General features: G+C 44.8%; 1 protein-coding gene across 3 annotated transcripts in view; it reads left to right on the top strand.

The window, feature by feature from the left end:
• The first annotated feature begins 823 nt into the window (after positions 1 to 823).
• STON1 (stonin 1) overlaps positions 824 to 18,257 on the top strand; it is a 41,173-nt gene continuing 23,739 nt past the window's right edge. For 2 of the 3 annotated variants that reach the window (XM_053666845.1, XM_053666846.1), the window contains exon 1: positions 826 to 945. The gene's annotated coding sequence lies outside the window, so the exon portion shown is untranslated. Of the gene's footprint in view, positions 946 to 18,257 lie in introns of all 3 variants that reach the window. The other variant, XM_053666847.1, reaches the window with a different exon arrangement.

Below are 18,257 nucleotides of genomic sequence, written 5' to 3' on the forward strand. Positions count from 1 at the left end.
AAATTATTATTTTTATATTATTTGGTGTCAAGTTTATATTAACCTCATTAAAGAAGTTGGGTAGTTTTTTCTGTTTCCTGAATATTTCTCTTAAAGTGCTTCATAAGAGATAAAGACTATCTGTTCCTTAGAAATTTGGTATAATTTATTGTAAAATCATCTGAACTTCTTATAAAGGGTATGCGTGTTCGGTTATTGATCATTCAATTTTATTAACAATCACTGATGCATTTGGGTCTCTATTCCCAGTGCAGAATGGTTCTGAATGTCCAAAGCAACTGCTCCAGCCCCCACGTGCTGTCCTTCAGATTCTCTGTAGTAGATCAAAACCTCCTCCTGACCAGCCAGCCCTTCTCACATTCACGTTGAAAGGAAAAGCCTCTGTGGAGAGGTTCCTATTCCCTTTGGTCATGGAGACCATGTTCCCTCTCTGCTCGCATGTGTCTACATGTGTTCCTAACTGTGCAGAGAGGTTTACGTTCAACGTGTGATCCTTTACTTGTGGCTGACAACATATCTGGGAATGTTGATTGATATCAGCAAAGCCCGTTTATAATACATAAAGAAATCTACACAGACATATGTCTGTCCCATATCCTCCCAACAAATCCCATTCTTTTAAGGAAACCAAACCAGGAATCATCCTTGGCCTTCTCCTCGGGCCCTCACATCAGCCCTATGTGATCATGGGAAAGAAGTGGACTTTGGAGTCTGGCACATCTGGGTTTGAATCCAAGCTTTGCCGATAACTAGATGTTGTGGCTATCTTAGTGTTTTTTGGCTGCTGTAAGAAAGTACCACAGACTGGGTAGCTTATAAGCATCAAACGTTGATTTTTCACAGTTCTGGAGACTGGCAATCCAAGACGAGAGTACTGGCATGGTTCTGGTGGGGGCACTTCTCGGAGACAGCCGTCTTCTCTCGGTGTGCTCACGTGGCGGAAGGGTGAGCTAGCACTCAGTGGGCTCTTCTTACACGGGCACTAATTCCATTCGCAAGGGCTCACTCCCAGGACCTAATCACTTCCACTTGGGGGTTAGGATTTCAACATGTATTTGCGGGGGGGGGGAACACAGGCTGAGTATAGCAGTGGCCTTGAGCAAGTTAATTCACCTCTCTGAGGCTAAGTTTCCTTCTCTATAAAATCGTAACAATAAAACCTATCCCGCCAAATTGTTTTGAAGATTAAGTGAGATAAGAAATAATATGGACCAAGTGCTTGGCATATGTTAACACTTACAGATGTTAGTTTCCTCTCATCATCTCCCCCGCCCTGCTCTTTCTTTCAAACTAGGACTGTGCTTCAGAGAGACTTCTAGGAAGAGGCCATGGGTGTGCCTCCTAATATTTTATGTCATCTTGGTAATCGATTTAGATTTCTCTTGGATGAATTTCCTCAAAGCTTTGGACTGCCTTTTGTGTTTTCTATCTATACCACTTCTTAGTAGCTCTCCTAGACTGTTCATCACACTGTTGTATAGAATAACCACATTGTTACTTAAGAACTATGCTTTCCTTTTAATCAGAAATATCTTTTTGCTTTATGTGTTGGTGCTACTTCCTTTAAGAAGATAAAAACTCTTTATTTTTGAAGACCATGTGTTCAATGCAAAGACCCCAGAGCAAAGATAAGGAGTAAATGACAGAACTACTTTGGGGACTAGGTGTCCCAGGAGGAGCCATGAAGTCCCTGAGCAGTTGAGGGGTAGATGGGGGAGGGGGTTGACAAGGAAGAGGCATGATGCTTCATTGGGTAGAAGAACTGAAAGTGTTCCTTGAGGACTTCCCAACACCTAAAATCTGCCTATTTTATAATCATTTATCTGGATTCTGTGGAATCTGCACTTAGCCCAGAGCTTTTTGCAAGTGTCCTATCAGAAATGGTAACAGAAGTTATCACTTCGTTTATATAGAGGAAAAGAGCATCATGAAAACAAAATATAATTGGAATTATGGATGTACCTCCATATAAATATCTGTGGCTCGGAGCACAAGAATAACTTTTCCATTAGAGAGCTAAGCCAAGAGTTTCATGGAATCTGCACTGAGAATCTAATTTAAAACAGCCGTGGCCCAGAAATTCAGAGACGGGGCTGTCACATTGGCCTCTGTTCATCCCTTTGAACAGTTTTTTTCCTAGCTCATGGTAATTCATATTCAAGGCCAATTTGGAGGGCCTAGAAGATGGTAATTGATACTGCAAACCTTGCTTTTGTTGGCCTGAGCTTAGTGTTAATACAAACGTAGAGAAATTGTTTTAATTTTACATCTTTACAACCGAGAGCCTCTCCTAATGCAGCTGCAAGCCTGTTGCTCGTTTGTGGCTTGAAGCAGAACCTCATAAATTTTGTGAAAATTGCCTGTTTCTCTGCTGGTCCTGGATTCTGTGGAAGGTGCCTTGCTGGGGTCATTCTAAGGAGCAAGCTGGCAGTCAGGTGCTCTTGATTTTCAGACCACTTATCTTGGGGGGAAAAAGATCAAGCTTTCCTGGAAACTAGGGGATAATGTCAGAATCCTTCAGTTCTTAGAAGGCTCAGACTTGCCGAGATGAGCATATTTTCCCCATAAGGAAGGAGAGTATGTTAGCCTTCTGACCTCATCCTCTTTGTCAGTTGTTTGATTGTACACTCCCAGTAGGAACGGCTCTGCAGCACGAGTGATGGGATTTACCCAGCATTAAACAGCCCTCGCTGGTCAGGATCTGCCTCCTCCCACCCACACGTTCCCCCTCTCCCACCAGACGTTCCTCCTTAGCTGCTCGCACGTGCCCTTCCACAGGTGCACGCAGGCTTTGGCCAGTCATGGTTGGGACTCCTGCTGTAAATTCCATTGCTCGTGGCCCGGTCTGGCCAGAGGGAGTGTCTTTCTTTGATCCTCATAAGGGCACTGTGTGGACTACCCCAACTGAGACAGGCGCTGGCTCCTCTGCTGGTTTCCTAGTCTGTCTGTTTTTAACCCTCCATTCCTGTGGAGAACTGGGGTCTATAACTCCTTCTGTCGTGGAACTTTGTTTGTCTTGCTTCTGACTTGTTGCTTTGCTTGGACTTGACTTATCCGTGCTTCTGGACCCTGACTGTACTTTGTTTAGGGCTCATCTACCCTCATTCCCTTTTGACATAAGGGGCTCATGCAGTCAGCCACCACCTGCTGAATGGCTGCCCTGTCTGAGGCTCCTACACATCACCATTGGTCAGAATGCCACAGCTGACATCATTCTTGTGCCATCACGTGGCTGGAAAATGATGAAGGTGATGTCCTTTGCAAAGTTTTGAAGAAATCGTTTCGTGCCATGAGAGAGGTGCATGAAAAACAATCTCTTCTCCTTTTATAATTCAAACTTTGAAGCTAAGTGTGTGGAGGCAGGATTGATCAGGTTCAACCCTGGTTTCTACCTTGCCTCTGGCCTCACCATGTTCCAGTTCATCCCCCACTGTCAGAGTTTTCCTTTGAAAATCCCTATCTGATCCTGTGTATTCTTTCTCTAAATTCCTTCATTGAATCCTGTTGCCTTTAGGATACAACCTAACTCCCTAACGTAATACAGAAGGGCTTCTGTACCTCACCCATCCATTTGCCTCTTCCACTGTATCACCCCTGTTAACTCCTGGCTCCAGCCGTGCCCTTTACCTGTAGCATCAGGCTCTCTCCTGCCTTTTTGTTTTTGTGCACACACCTCTCTCCACTCAGTTCTGCCTGATCAGTTCACATGGACCTTCGAGATGCAGCTCAGAAGCCCGCTCTTCCTGAGGTCCTTCCAGATCACCAGGTCCAGCAGTTTTGTTTCCCCTACCATAGTTGTGGATGCTGCCACCATCACTGTCACCCATCTTAATTAAGGATCTGGCTTATTAATGAAGTGTCACAATACCCTACATTTGGCTTTATCACATTAACATGACATATGAGAATTGTCCCTGCTAGACAGAGAACGCCTGGGGTAATGGACTATGCCCGCTCGTCACTTGCAGCAGTGTGCGGCAGACCGTTTGGGGTGTTCAGTTACCACTGTCGGGTGAAAGTTTGCATGCCTGAAAGAATTAACTACTTCACATACACCAGGATGTAGATTCCTATGGGCTTACTTTAAATCTTACTGAGAGTATTTATTTACAAAGCACATGTAGGTGCTTAGTGAATGTCTGTTGAGTCAAAGAAAGAATAAGTTGCACATACATACAAACTATGGAAAATTTACTCCAAAATGTCTTAAGAAGAGGGCCACTGTGTAGCCCTGCTTCCTCTCCCCACCCCCGTTTCCTCTTAATTACCATAGAAAGAATGTGGACTGGAAGAGCAAAGGTCATAGAGTTCATGTTCATCTTCTCGGCTATGGTTCCTTGAGTGAATCATTCTACCTCTCTGTACCTCCTTTTCCTCATCTGTCATATGAGGTGTTAGAAAAGGTATTTAATGCCTGTTGAATAGTCTAGATTCCATTTTTATTAGATGGCCTCAAGTCAGACGACCAGCTGTTTTCCATTAAGTGGCACACATGTGGGACTCATTTTTCAGCCCATCACAGAGTGTGTTCATGACAAGCCCTCCAGCAAGGGGCAGAGCAGCAAAGCTGAGACCAACAGATGGACCAGAGTTTTCCCAAACTGTGGCAGGAGGCCAAGACCTAGTTGGGAAGCAAACATGGGGTAAGATGCCCTGAGCCAGGCAGGAGCAGCAGTCAGTGTCCCATGTCAGTTTGAGGTCAGAGTTGGCCAGAGATACCCAGGAAAGGAGCATGCAAGGGAGCTGGACAGCGTGCTTTCAGGGGTGTGCTGAAATGGGTCCTCTTCCCAGGAGAGTCTTGGGAGAACCGGGTGTAAGTCATCAAGACCAGCTTCAGTTGTCTGAAGGACGGGAAGGTGAAAAGGTGTTCAGACTCAGTCTGTATCCCCCCAGAGCATAGACCAGGAAGAAGTTAATTTGGGGTAAATAGGTGGGTATAGAGTTTGATCCTGTCCAAATGATAATGCGACGAACTTGCTTATAAAGTAATGCGGTCTCCACTACTGGAAGTGTTTACGCAGCAGCTGGGTAATCCCTCAGCAGAGCTGTATCAGGGCTCCTCAGTTGGGAAGGTTGGATTAGATGGTGTTTAAAGTTTTCTTCTGACTCTCGGTCCTCCCCAAATCTTATTTAGGGAAACACTTTCAGACATCAGAGCCCTTCTTCAGCACACCCTGTTGTCCTGGTGACCAGCCTTTTTGTTACTGGACTAAAGTAGTTCTTTCACCCGTGCACCTCAAAGTCCATTCAAAAGTAAACAAGAGTTTGCAGCAAAGAAAGTAGAGGTTTGTTAGTTAAGGAAGCGACACCACGCCTGGAGTCTCAGGTAAACTTGTCCTGAGAGATCTGGCTCCCCTGTGGCTTCTTGGGGATGGGTTATGTAGAGGAAACATTATGAATCGCGGTGGTTAAAGGAGTTGGGGTCGTGGGCTCTACTGATTGGTTGGGGCCAGGGTAGGGAGTAGTTGATCACTGTATCAGGTCGTGAGGTCAGCCCTGGCGTCCTTCTGTTTTCCGAGGGTGTGGATCTGCTTTCATGGGCCTGGGGCTGAAACACAACTGGAGTCAAGGGGTCAACAGACCTGAGGCTTTGTTCTTAGGACAGTTTGATGTTGACCAGAATCTGATGTCTGAAGGGCTTAATGATTAAGGAAGGGTGTGGACGGACCGAAAGGAGAAAGGATCATGTTAAATAAACTTTCTGTGCAGTGACAGTTTGGGAACTCTTTGAATGTTTCCCTGAAAGAGAAGCACCCTGAATTGGACCTCATGGGTCAAGATGTGGCCTGGCCAGGGCCTCTCTAGGGATATTACACAATTTTTACAGATAGCGGACCTATTAATTCCTCATCTATTTTGCTCTGAGCTGAGCCGTAAAAGCAAACAGCAGTGAGTCTGGGTTCCTCTGGTATGTGCACCTGCCACCTCAGGTGATGGACAGAGTCTATTTCCTCTTATCTACTTTTCTCCACTGCAGTTGAACTTCTGATGCCTTTGAGGTAAATCTTCTAATCTAGACTGTGCCTTTCAGGCTTGGGGGACATTTTCTGTCCTGGGAACTTCTGTGGCTTTCCATCCTTGCCTTCTCCAGAGCGTCACATTTCACCCTAAATGCTCTCTTTGTCTTATTTGTTTCTTTTCCCCTTTCATTTTTCTTGTTCATCTCTTCTTTCTCAACTCTTCATGCTTACTGACTACATTCCTATTTGTTTTTTCTTTTCACTGTTTTTCTTTTCAGATTCTTTGCCTTCCTGGTATCCTGGTGAATAGGAATGTGGGTGGCTTGTCAGCTCCATTGTGTTTAGGAAGAAAAATGCCCAGAGGTTAAGTGATGCGCTTAATTTACTGGCAGAGCCAAAGTTTCCTGACTTCCCTCCCAGCCCCTCCTGGAGATCACATGCATTTGCTCAGAACACTGGTGTCACAGGGATGGTCCAGCTTTTCTCTGTGTGCTGGGTCATTGGACCCTGAAAGAATTTACCCAGGGGCCATATGAGGTCTCTGGAGATATTAGTCTGAAATCACACTGAAGTAAACAGTAGTGACTGAGAACAAAGGAATTTATGGAGTGCTTACCATTTTTCAAAGATGCTTTTGAGTTTATCACTTTATATGATGTTCCCCAGAACCGTCTGAGGTGGAAGAGCCCATGTGAACTTCATTTTGCAGGTGAAGGTCGTGTGTGGAGGAGGCCCTGAGCAGACACACTAGCTCCTGTTCCATAAATCTTTCATTTGGCCTGTGCTTCAGGAAAATGAGGAGAGAGGAATGGTTGTTTCCCTCTGGTGTCAAAGAAAATGGAGGCCAACATTTTGGGCTTGGCAGTTGGCCCAACAAGCAGTCTCATGCCATGTTTGAAGGTGGGAGCTGGGCCAGGGGACAGTAAGGCACATTCTGACCCTGGAAGTCAGGCCAGCTCCAGCGACAGCTGGAATATAAGGCCAGATGGGATGGAAGTATGCAGGCTTGGTGAGTTGGTTGTTGAGACATGGGCGAGCTGGTGACAGCCTCCTTGGGGGAGAGGTGGCATCTAAGATCTAGTAGATACACTAGTTGGGGATTCCGAAGTATGAAAAGGGACACTTGTTCTAATGTGAGTCCTGTTAAAATCTCAGGTTATGCATCCATTCATTCAGCAAATATTAGCATAAGTCAACCAGTCTCTAAGGTATTTATAGGTTTTCTTATGAGGACCTCATATATGTGTATATATCTCTATATTTCTATCTCTATATCATCTCACATATATTTATTCTTATTAATGTACATAATCAGTGGGAATACAAAGTATTTTCCTTTATTTATGTATCAGGAAACCAAGGATAATTGGTTTGCTTAAAGTCCCACATTTACTTAGAAGCTGAGCCAAGTTCCAGATCTGTGTTTTCTGAGTTCTTTTACTGGTGTTTCTAACTGCTTCCCATATGGTAAGCAGTCCCTAATGGTCAAGATATGTGCTTTGAAGAGCAACAGAGGAAAACTCTTTTGGAGTTACTACTTAATCCAGGGGCTTTATCTTTAGGGTCTGGAAAACCTAAATGAGAGTTGAAACACAACTTGAACCTTTTTGTTAAAATCCCAGTAGGCATTCGTATGGTTGGCATTGACTCTTTAAGTCAACCAGGAACAAGTCCTCGTCATAGATTTGGAATTAATGTCTGTGCTCTGTCGCATCCTGACTGGTGTCCCTCTAACCCAAGTTATGTGGCCAAGTGGAGTGGAGCAGCAGGAAGAATGGGTTGGGTTTCTTTGGTAAAGTGGTTATGGGTTAGAGGGATGGGGTCATAGGGCAACCAACCTGGGTCCTTCTGCAGTGAAGGAAGATTGCTGTCCCAAAGCACCCAGGGCTCAGCTATATGACTCAGCTCACAGCTCAAGTTCCCTTTCCTACATCCCACGGCTTGTGTTATGACCCTGGGTCGATCCCCTCTAAGCCCTGCCTGTGCCACTATAATGGGCTCGTAAGGCTCTGTCACCCTCATTTATTTCAATGAACCCTGGGAATTGAGTCCAACAAAGCTGAGCAAGGCTGGTCCCCAAGAGGCCTTATCCTGTTGGCTTAGCCTGATGCCTGGCACACCCTTCCGAATGGGACTTCCTCACCTCCAGGTGAGGCCTGTGCTGGGCTGCCTGAGTCGGGGCGGGTGCTTCCAGGTAGATTCTGAGCTCCCTTGGAATCTTGGGCTTGGCCATGAGTGCTTCCCCATCAGACTATTCTGTTGTTGCTGCTGCCGCCTCCTCTTCTTTCTAGCCAGAAGCAGCTGTTCTGCCGTGCTTTTCTTGGCACAGTTTTTGTCCTACGAGGAGCCTGTAAAAAACTCTGGGATGAGTCAGAACCTGGCTTCAATGTCAGGTTCATTTTTCATTCATTCATTGAGCATTTTTGGGGCCTGTGAGCTTGTACCAGGGCAGGGCACCCAGGCATGAATAAGATCCTGCCAGTCCCTGTCTGGGGGTTGCTCCCAGTCTAGAATGGAGCCCACAGGAGGCACCCAGCGTGGTGTCACAGGTGCTATTGGGACATCCAGCCCGGATCACTGGCCAGTCTCCTCCTCGGAGTTAGTGCCGTGGCGCTCTGTGTTTCTGCCAGACTCACCAGGCCCTGACATCTGCTTTGGGGGCTGTGCTCTGCTGTCTCAGGGCCACATTGCCTACTGCTCCACTTACATCTTGCTCTACATCAGCATCTCCAGATGCAGAGGTTTTCATTGATGGGTGATTGAAGAAACAGAATATGGTATGCATGTACAGTGGAACATTTCAGCCTTGAAAAGGAAGGAAATTCTGGCACATGCTTTGGCATGGATAAACCTTGTCGACATTACGCTAAGTGAATAAGCCACTCCAAAAGGTTCAAATATTGAATGACTCCAATTATCGGTGGTAGTTAGTCAGATTCATAGAAACACAGAGTAGGCTGGTGGTTGCATGATAATGTGAATGTACTTAACGCCACTGACCTGTGCATTTAAAAGTGGTTAAAGTGGTCAATTTTTTAAAAAATTTTATTTAGTTATTTTTCAAGTACAGTTTTTTGTCTATTTCTCCCATCCCAGCCCCCCCTGCCCTGTCTCCCCACCTCCCTCCCACTTCCTCCCCCCTAGTCCTCATCCCTGTGTCTTTCACACTTGCTCCTCAAAATCCCTCCCCTTTTTCCCCCTTAAATTCCCTTCCCTCTCCCCTCTGGTCACTGCCCACTTGTTCTCTATTTCAGTGTCTTTGTTTTTATTCTGTTTGCTTGTTTGTTTTGTTGTTTAGCTTCCTGTTAAAGGTAAGATCATATGGTATTTGTCTTTCAGTGCCTGGCCTATTTCACTCAGCATAATGCTTTCCGGTTCCATCCATGTTGTTGCAAAGGGTAGTAGCTCCTTCTTTCTCTCTGCTGCATAGAACTCCATTGTGTATATGTACCACAATTTTTTGATCCATTCATTTACTGATGGGTACCTGGGTTGCTTCCAGCTCTTGGCTATTGTAAATTATGCTGCTATGAACATTGTGGTGCATAGGTTGTTTGAAATTGATGTTTTAGGATTCTTGGGATATAATCCTAGCAGTGGAATTGCTGGGTCAAAAGGCAGGTCAATTTTTATTTTTCTGGGAAAATTCCATACTGTTTTCCATAATGGTTGTACCAGTCTGCAATCCCACCAACAGTGAACTAAGGACCCCTTTTCTCCACAACCTCTCCAACATTTGTTGTTTGTTGCTTTGTTTATGATAGCCATCCTGACTGGTGTAAAGTGGTATCTCATTGTGGTTTTAATTTGCTTCTCTCTGATAGCTAACGATATTGAGCATCTCTTCATGTGTCTCTGGATATTCTGTATGTCCTCTTTAGAGAAGTGTCTATTCAAGTCCTTTTCCCATTTTTTAATTGGGTTTGATGTCTTCCTAGAGTGGAGCCGTATAAGTTCTTTATATAGTTTGGAGATTAAACCTTTGTCTGAGGTATCATTGTCAAATATGTTTTCCCATACAGTTGGTTGTCTTGCTAATTTAATACTGTTTTCTTTAGCCATGCAGAAGCTTTTTATTTTGATGAGATCCCATTTGTTTATTCTTTCCTTTATATTCCTTGCTCTAGGGGACATATCAGTAAAAATGTTGCTGCGTGGAATATCTGAGATTTTCTTGCCAATGTTCTCCCCTAGGACTTTAATGGTGTCACGGCTTATATTTAAGTCTTTTATCCACCTTGAATTTATTTTGGTGTATGGTGTAAGTCTGTGCTCAAGTTTCATTTTTTTGCACATAGCTGTCCAGTTCTCCCAACACCATTTGTTGAAGAGGTTATCTTTACTCCATTTTATGTTACCACCCCCTTTGTCAAATATTAATTGATTGTAGAGAGTTGAATTGATTTCTGGGCTCTCTGTTCTGTTCCATTGGTCTATGTGCCTGTTTTTATGCCAGTACCAGGCTGTTTTGATTACAGTGGCCTTGTAATACAGTTTGATATCAGGTATTGTGATCCCCCCTACTTTGTTCTTCTTTCTCAAAAGAGCAGCTGCTATTCGGGCTCGTTTATGGTTCCATATAAATTTTTGAAGTGTTTGTTCTATGTCTGTGAAATATGCCATCGGTACTTTAATAGGTATTGCATTGAATCTGTATATTGCTTTGGATAGTATGGACATTTTGATGATGTTAATTCTTCCAATCCATGAACAAGGTATATGTTTCCATTTGTTTGTGTCTTCCCTGATTTCTTTCTTCAGTGCTGTGTAGTTTTCTGCATACAGGTCTTTTACCTCCTTGGTTAGGTTTATTCCCAGGGTCAGTTTTATCTTTAAGTATATTTTACCACATGCACAAAAAATGCAGAGACTTAAAACCACAACTTCATATTATCTTTGCTGGGTCTGTGGTTTGACTGGTCTCAGCTGGGTGGTTCTTGCTCAGGGTCTTTCACGTTATATTAGTCAGAGGGTGGCTGGAGTCAGAAACACTGAAAGCTCAATTGGCTGGTGTCCAAGTTGGTGGCCCTGGGTGGCTTTTCCATGTGGCTTCTTTGTCACATGCCTGGCTTTCTTTGTTGGTGGCTCAGGGCTCTGATAAGCAGAAAATGGCAGCTTTTAGGTCAGTTCAGGCCTATGCCCAGAATTGTCACAGAATCACTTCTGTCACACTGTAGCCATCAGAGCAGTGACAGACCCACCCAGATTCAAGGGGAGGGGAAACGGAGCCCCTCTCTCAGTGGAGGGAGCGACAAGGTGACATTTCAGAAAACCCAGCCTGAAGCATGATTGCAGGGGTCCTGAAGAGTTTGAGTGGGAAGGTCTTCAGGCAGGCACATACTCCTCTCCAGTCCCTTTTTAGGAGAAATCATCCTATGTTGTTAGAGTTTGAAGGGCCTTTGGAAACTTGCTAGCAGTGACTTTTTGTAAACATACAGAGTCACAAAGAGCTGGAGCCTGGCCTCCTGGCTCCAGGCTGGGCACACAGTTGTGGGACTAACCCAGAGGGAACTCTGTGTGTTGTGAGCAGTAGTGTGACGGTCTGGTGGAGAGATGGGTGTGGTGAGAGAGCAGAGCCCTGGGTGGTGGTATCCAGTGGAGACCTACCAGCATCTTAGAAGCTGGGCTGGATCTGTCTGGAGCTCAGCTCCTGGGCCTTGCTGGGCGGGGCTATGCAGAGGCGCCTGGGGTGCTGGTGAGGAGGCTGAGAATTTACTTATTTAATTCTCAGGGTTGGGATAAAGGAAGTCAGTCTGCCATAGGCTCAGTTGCCCCAGGTTGAGAGTGAGAGATCTGTAGGTTTCCATATAAGCTAGTTAATGCCCATTGCTGAGAATGTGAGTTGGCAAATCCATTCATTTGCATCTACTCAAACACATTTCTGATCAGACTTTGCTTTGAATGGAAAATTCTTTGTAAAGCCTTTAGTGGCTTTCAAAATGCGGTAAAATTCACAACTACTTTGCATTCACTCCTTGTGGACTTAGAGATACAAATATTATTTTTGTGTGTGATATCTACATTTGAGACTAAGAATTCAAGTAAATATTAATATTCTATACTTGGTGTGTAAGTAGGGCCTTCGTAAATGATTTTTAAAAACTTTCCATATTTTTGGAATCACTCAAGTTGTTTTACATTTATACACATGTACATTCATGGAATTTCTAGGAATGGCTAGAATCAAAGCCAATATGTTTTTGTTCTCTGTAAGTCAGTGGTTCCTGCCTCTGTTTTCACAACGATGAGAACATTTCCAGGTGAGCTTGGTGGTCAGCAACAGCTTAGGACTGGCCACGCGTGAACCAAAATGCATTTGATTTGGGATATGCACACAGCCCTGATCTGAGGTTGTCTTTGTGGCTTGAGGCCAAGTTTGGACAGCCAGCAGGGAGACCTGTTTAGCAATGACCAATGTGTGCGTGACTGGATATTATGTTCTCTCGGGGGAGTGGAGCCAGCGGAAGAAATTCCCTTATGCTGGTGTTACCTGGCATGTGACTGAAATGCACAGAAGCATGAGCAGAGGGTGTGATCACTAATGTCTCATCTGCTGCCCCACGTCTTCGCCCAAGCAGACTCCCCCCCCCAGGCAGCCTCCCTGCCCGTGAGCCAGGAGGGCTGTTCTCTCTGAACCTCCCAGTGCACTTTGTACAGGAGACAGCACATCTGCCTGGCCTTTGTTGTTTCCTGTGGTCTCTTCTACCAGGTTTTAAGCAACTTAGGAGCAGGACTCTAGTAACAATGGCCTCTATTTATGCTGTCCCCCTGCATCTATCTTTTACAGATACTGCTTTAGTATATGTGACAACCCTGTCTCACTTTGCATGGGCCCCATAACAGAATACCAGATTGGGTGACTCACACAACAAAATGTGTTTCTCACAGTTCTGGAGGCTAGAAGTCCAAGATCAAGGTGTTGGCAGGTCTGGTTTCTTCGGAGGCCTCTCTGCTAGGCTCGCAGTTGGGTGCCTTCTCACTGTGTCCTTACACGGCCTTTTCCCCACGTGTTCACCTCCCTGGTGTCTCTGTGTCTTAACCCCTGTTTACAAAGACAATAGTCAGATTGGCTCAGGTCCAGCCTAATGAAATGGCCTCATTTTAACTTCCACAGCTCTTTAGAGGCTCTATGTCTAAATATAGTCGCCTCCTGAAGCACCGGGAGCTAGGCCTGAATTTTGGGGTATAGAATTCAGCCCATAACAAACCCTGAAAGTAAACTAGTATTGTCCTGTGTCACATCTGAGGAAACGGAGGCTCATGGAATTAAAGTAACCTGCCCCACGTTGCTCCGTAAGTTGGTGGCAGAGCTGGGATTTGCACACGGTCTAACTTCCCAGCCCTTCTTCCCCCAGCACGCGGCCAGTGAACCAGGTCTTGTTTCTGTGGTCTACAAGGTGCTGGGTTCAGGACTGAGCACAGAAGACAACGTGACTACGTGCTGAGTGAATGAGCAGTGAGTGGTACAACACAAGAATTTGTACGAGAACTTTTGAAGGACATTCTCCAAAGCCCAGCATCCAGCTGTAAAGATCCTGGCGCTCCTCTCCAGCAGGTCCTTAACTTCTCCTACAGACCATTCCAGTTTCAATGAGGCACCATTAATGCGTGGGTAGGAATCACATTTTAAAGTGTTAAATACTCTTTCTGGGCCATTTAGCTGCTGTCTCCTCTCAAAACACTAAAAGCAATTACATGATAATTAAGATAAATTACTTGACCAATTTTCATAGCAAAGTGGCCAGTTTTGGTTTTCCCCCACCAAATATTTAAATCAAGAGAGAGAGATCTTTCTAGTTCTTTGAATTTCTAGGACTTTCTGCCGCTCATCTTCAGACGGGCCCTGGGCCTGCACAGAAGAGGGGAAGGAGACTTGCATATTTAAGATGTGTGCTGTAAGCCAAGCCGCTTCGGCTAACTATCCCACATCTTTTTCATAGTTTCCTCTGAGACTTCAGAATCCAAATCCAGGAACTGCCATCCAATAACCACAGGGCCCTGCACCCCGGCCCAGCCTCAGGGGCCCCTAAGGAGATAATGCTTTCTCATTTCTTTCTCTGAGCGCCTTGCTCTTCCCACGGGAGAGCCCACGAGAATATAAATACCAGAAGGCAGCTCTGAAAGCAGGCCTTGTTTGCAGCCTCTCAGCTTGCACGAAGGCTCACTTGTCTGCCTCCTTCCCCTCCTCCGTGGGGGGTGGGCTGGATTTTTCAGAGAGTGGGAAGTCCTGGGGCCCTTCTGTGCTCCTGAGACCAGAAGGTAAGAGGCTGGCAGTTACTAGGGCTGCCAGACACCAGTCCACTGGAAAACAACACAGTCCCAGAGCAGCAGAAACTCAGGACCTGGTGGTTAGGGGTGGAGTTGCCAAGAAGTGGACAGTTGAGCCTGGCCTCTGTTCCAGACTGGCAGCCTTGCTCATGCCCACCCTCAGCTGAAGCTGCCCCCAACCCTGACACTTGACCTAATCACTCAGCCCAGAAGTCTGTCTCTACTCTCTCCACCCTCCTCAGCTCTTCAAGGGCTTATGAGGACACTCCTTCCCGCCTTGGGGGTGCTTGCACCCCGTGGTTTTCCTTTGGCCTTTTCAGTTTGACTTGCTCCTTTTCTTTCCTTCCTCCTGTAAACTGATAGGGTCCTTAGCTTTGGGTGCCCTGTGGCCTCTTCCATTCTCTCCTGTATTCAGCTCTCATCTAGCTGAAAGAGACCCCAGTTCAACATGTGTATAGCATATGGTTTTCTCTCCAGGCACGGTTTTGTGTTTTAGTTTCTTGCTAGATATTTTCACTGGGATGTACCTCAAACCTGACCAACCTATGACCGACCTGCTCCCCTTCCCGCCTCTCCTGTGTCTCTACTTTTCTAAGTGTCAGTCTCCCGTTTGGCACATGTTTTCTGGATCACCTTTGGTGTCCCAAGTCCTGTCAAATCTTTTAAAATATTCCTTTATCTGCACTGACTCCTGTTGTGATTGTCATGCTGGTAGTCATTGTGATTTAGTGGGAAGAACATGAGGTTTGGGCCTGAGCCAGGGGGTTCAGTTCTGTCAGTACCTTTTTCTGGGTTTGCTACCACAGGAAAATTGCTGAATTTGTGCCTCCAGTTTTCTACAAAGTAGACCCAAGCATAAGGGTGTGATAAGGGAACTCAAGAGTTAAAGATAATAGCCTTAGTTGATAGGCTTAAGTGATTAATGCATGGAAAGCTGTTATTCCAGGAACCGGAATGTATGACTGTGTGACTCCAGGAGACTGACTAGCAATTCAACCTTGTGCCCCAGAAGGTCTTCAAGTAACGGAGATGGTATCTGAGCCATTGTGTTCCTGGGAGGGAAGCGAGTGATGTAGATACAGAATTGCTGATCAACAGATAAAGAATTGCTAGGAACATCTCCACCCAGACTGCATCTCTTATCCATCTCTTAACTTTTTTCCCTAACCTCTTACCTACCTTTTCTTCTCCTTATAAAAAGGTGAGCTTGAAATGATGTGTTAAGATAGTTTTTTGAGGGTACATAACCTACTGTCTTCTCTGATCTCCAACCATCTGAATAAAGTACCCTAAGGATTCAATGCTTGTCTCTACTTATTGGTAGAGACTTACTGGTTCTGGTAGTGATGAACACCAACTTTTCCAATTTCAGGTGGATACTCTGCTTGGCACACTCAGCTCACTGACCTTCTCAACAGAGAACAGGATTTCTCATCCTCAATGCCAGAGATATTTTGATCTGAATAATCCCTTGTGTGGTCGCTGTCTTGTACATTGTAGGCTGTTTGGCCATATCCTAGTCTCTATGCACCAGATGCCAGTAGCACTCCCGACCCCCAATTATGACAACTGAAAATGTGTCCAAACACAGCCAAATGTCTCCCAGGAGTGAAATCACTCCAGCTGAGAGCCAGTGGTAGAGATGATGCTGAGTCAGGGTTGTGGGTGATGAGCATGGTCCCAGGTTTTCAGGTTTTCACCTCACATGTCAGCCACATGTAGAAAGGGACTATGTCACTTTAAAAAAATTATATTTCATGGTTTATGTTATTGCACTTGTCCCAATTTTTTCCCTTTCCTCCCTTCCACCCAACCTTCTCCCCCACCCCCCACACACTGCCTCAGGCAATCCCCACAACATTGTCCGTATCCATGGGTCATGAATGTATGTTTTGGCTGCTTGATTCCCTATGCTGTACTTTATATCCCCATGACTATTCTGTAACTATCAATTTGTACTTTTTCACCTTTCCCTTCACCTTATTTGCCCATGCCCCCAACCTCCCTCCTATCTGGCAACCCCCAAAATGTTCTCTGTATCTCTGATTCTGTTTTTGTTCTGCTTGTTTGTTTATTTTGTTTTTCAGATTCAATGGTTGATAGATAGGTATTCATTGCCACTTTATTGCTCATATTTTTGTTGTTGTTGTCATCCTTCTTAAAGAAGACCCTTTAACATTTCATATAATATTGGGTTGGTGGCAATGAACTCTGTTAGCTTTTTCTTGTCTGGGAAGTCTTTCTCTCTTTTGATTCTAAATGATAGCCTTGCTAGGTAACGCCATCTTGGTTGTAGGTCCTTGCTTTTCACCACTTTGAATATTTCTTGCCAATCTCTTCTAGTCTACAAAGTTTCTTTGGAGAAATCAGTTGACAGTCTAATGGGAGTGCCCTTGCAGGTAACTATGAGGGTTCCCCCAAGAAAACTAGACGTATCTTCTGCAGAGCAGGCCCCTTGTAGTACAGGCTTCCCCTACTAGGTGAGTGTTCTAGGAACCCAACTATATCAGTACACTAGCTGGCATTGTTGTGAGAGGCTGCATTCAGCTTCAGTGAATTTTTCTGAAGACTCTCTCAATGCATTTACCCGTTTCATCCTGGGTGATTTACAAGAGCACCTGCTCACACCACACTAAGTGTTCAGCAGTTTTTGCCTGAAAATAGCATGACCCCCATGCCCCACCCTCCCAATTGATCCAACCTCTTCCTAAGCAACTTGTTTTTGTTTCCCTGGATAAAAAAAAGTCCTCAAAGGGAAACATTTTTCCAATATGGGAAATAAAAAATGTCAGAAGCACTAACAGGCATCAAAATCATCATGTTCAAAAACTGTTTTGAGCAATGGAAAAACCATCTCTGTGGTGTATTGCATCAAATGGATAGCACTTTAAAGTTGACTGAAGTTTAAACATACAATTTTTAATAAATAAATTCTGGGGTGTTTTTGGTTTCACTTTTCTCTTGCTGCTTTTAAGATTCTTTCTTTGTACTTAATTTTTGGCATTTAATTATACTGTGTCTTAGTGTGGACCTCTTTGTGTTCATCTTGTTTGGGACTCTGTGCTTCCCGGACTTGTATGTCTATTTTCTTCACCAAGTTAGGGAATTTTGCTGTGGTTATTTTTTCAAATAGGTTTTCAGTTCCTTGTTCTGTCTCTTCTACTTCTGGCACTTTCATGATGCAAATTTTGGTCACTTGAAGTTATCCTATAGGGTCCTTACACTATCTTTGTTTTGTTTTTGATTCTTTTTTTCTTCTTGCTGTTCAGATTGGTTATTTTTTGCTTCCTTACATTCCAGATTTGCTGATTTGGTTTTTGGTTTCATCTACTCTACCGTTGATTCCCTGTAAATTGTTCTTTATTTCAATGATGTATCCTTTGTTTCTGACTGGATCTTTTTTATGTTGTTGAGGTTCTCACTAGGTTATAACCTGTGTTTTGAACTCTATATCTAGTAGCTTGCTTGTCTTCATTTTATTTAGTTCTTTTTCTGGAGTTTTGTCCTATTCTTTCATCTGGGCCAGGTTTCCTTGTCTCCTCATTCTGGCAGCTTCCCTGTGTTTGTTTCTTTGTATTAGGTAGAACTGCTACATCTCCTAGACTTGGTAGAGTAGCCTAATGTAGTATGTTTCTTATAGAGCAAGGTACTCAAGCAAGGCAGCCAAAAGATTAGGAGACTTTTTACAGATACAATGAGAACTCAGGCTGTGATAAAGCTGAGGGGTGAGGGTCTTTTGTCCCTCTTCCACAATCCCCCAAGTCCTTCCCCGATGGCCCCTTTGAGACTGTGCCTGTCTTAGGTTGTTCCCCCCTTAAGGAATCTTACCCGTCATTGACTGTCCAGCCATCCTCCAGGAGCCAGGCAGGGTGAAGTAAAGGGGGCAGAGGCATAGCCTCTGCCAAGAGGATATGTTTTGTCTCCTTAGTGGCTTATGGTCTCGAGGTCCTCTAGCCATGGAGCCATTTCCCCTGTCGGTGTGGTTACAGCTTCTAAAACCAGGCAGGATGGTTCTCAATACCCCATCCT

Source organism: Artibeus jamaicensis, unplaced genomic scaffold, assembly GCF_021234435.1.
Source record: "Artibeus jamaicensis isolate MK-2021 breed Jamaican fruit bat unplaced genomic scaffold, CSHL_Jam_final contig_465, whole genome shotgun sequence".
Taxonomy (NCBI): domain Eukaryota; kingdom Metazoa; phylum Chordata; class Mammalia; order Chiroptera; family Phyllostomidae; genus Artibeus; species Artibeus jamaicensis.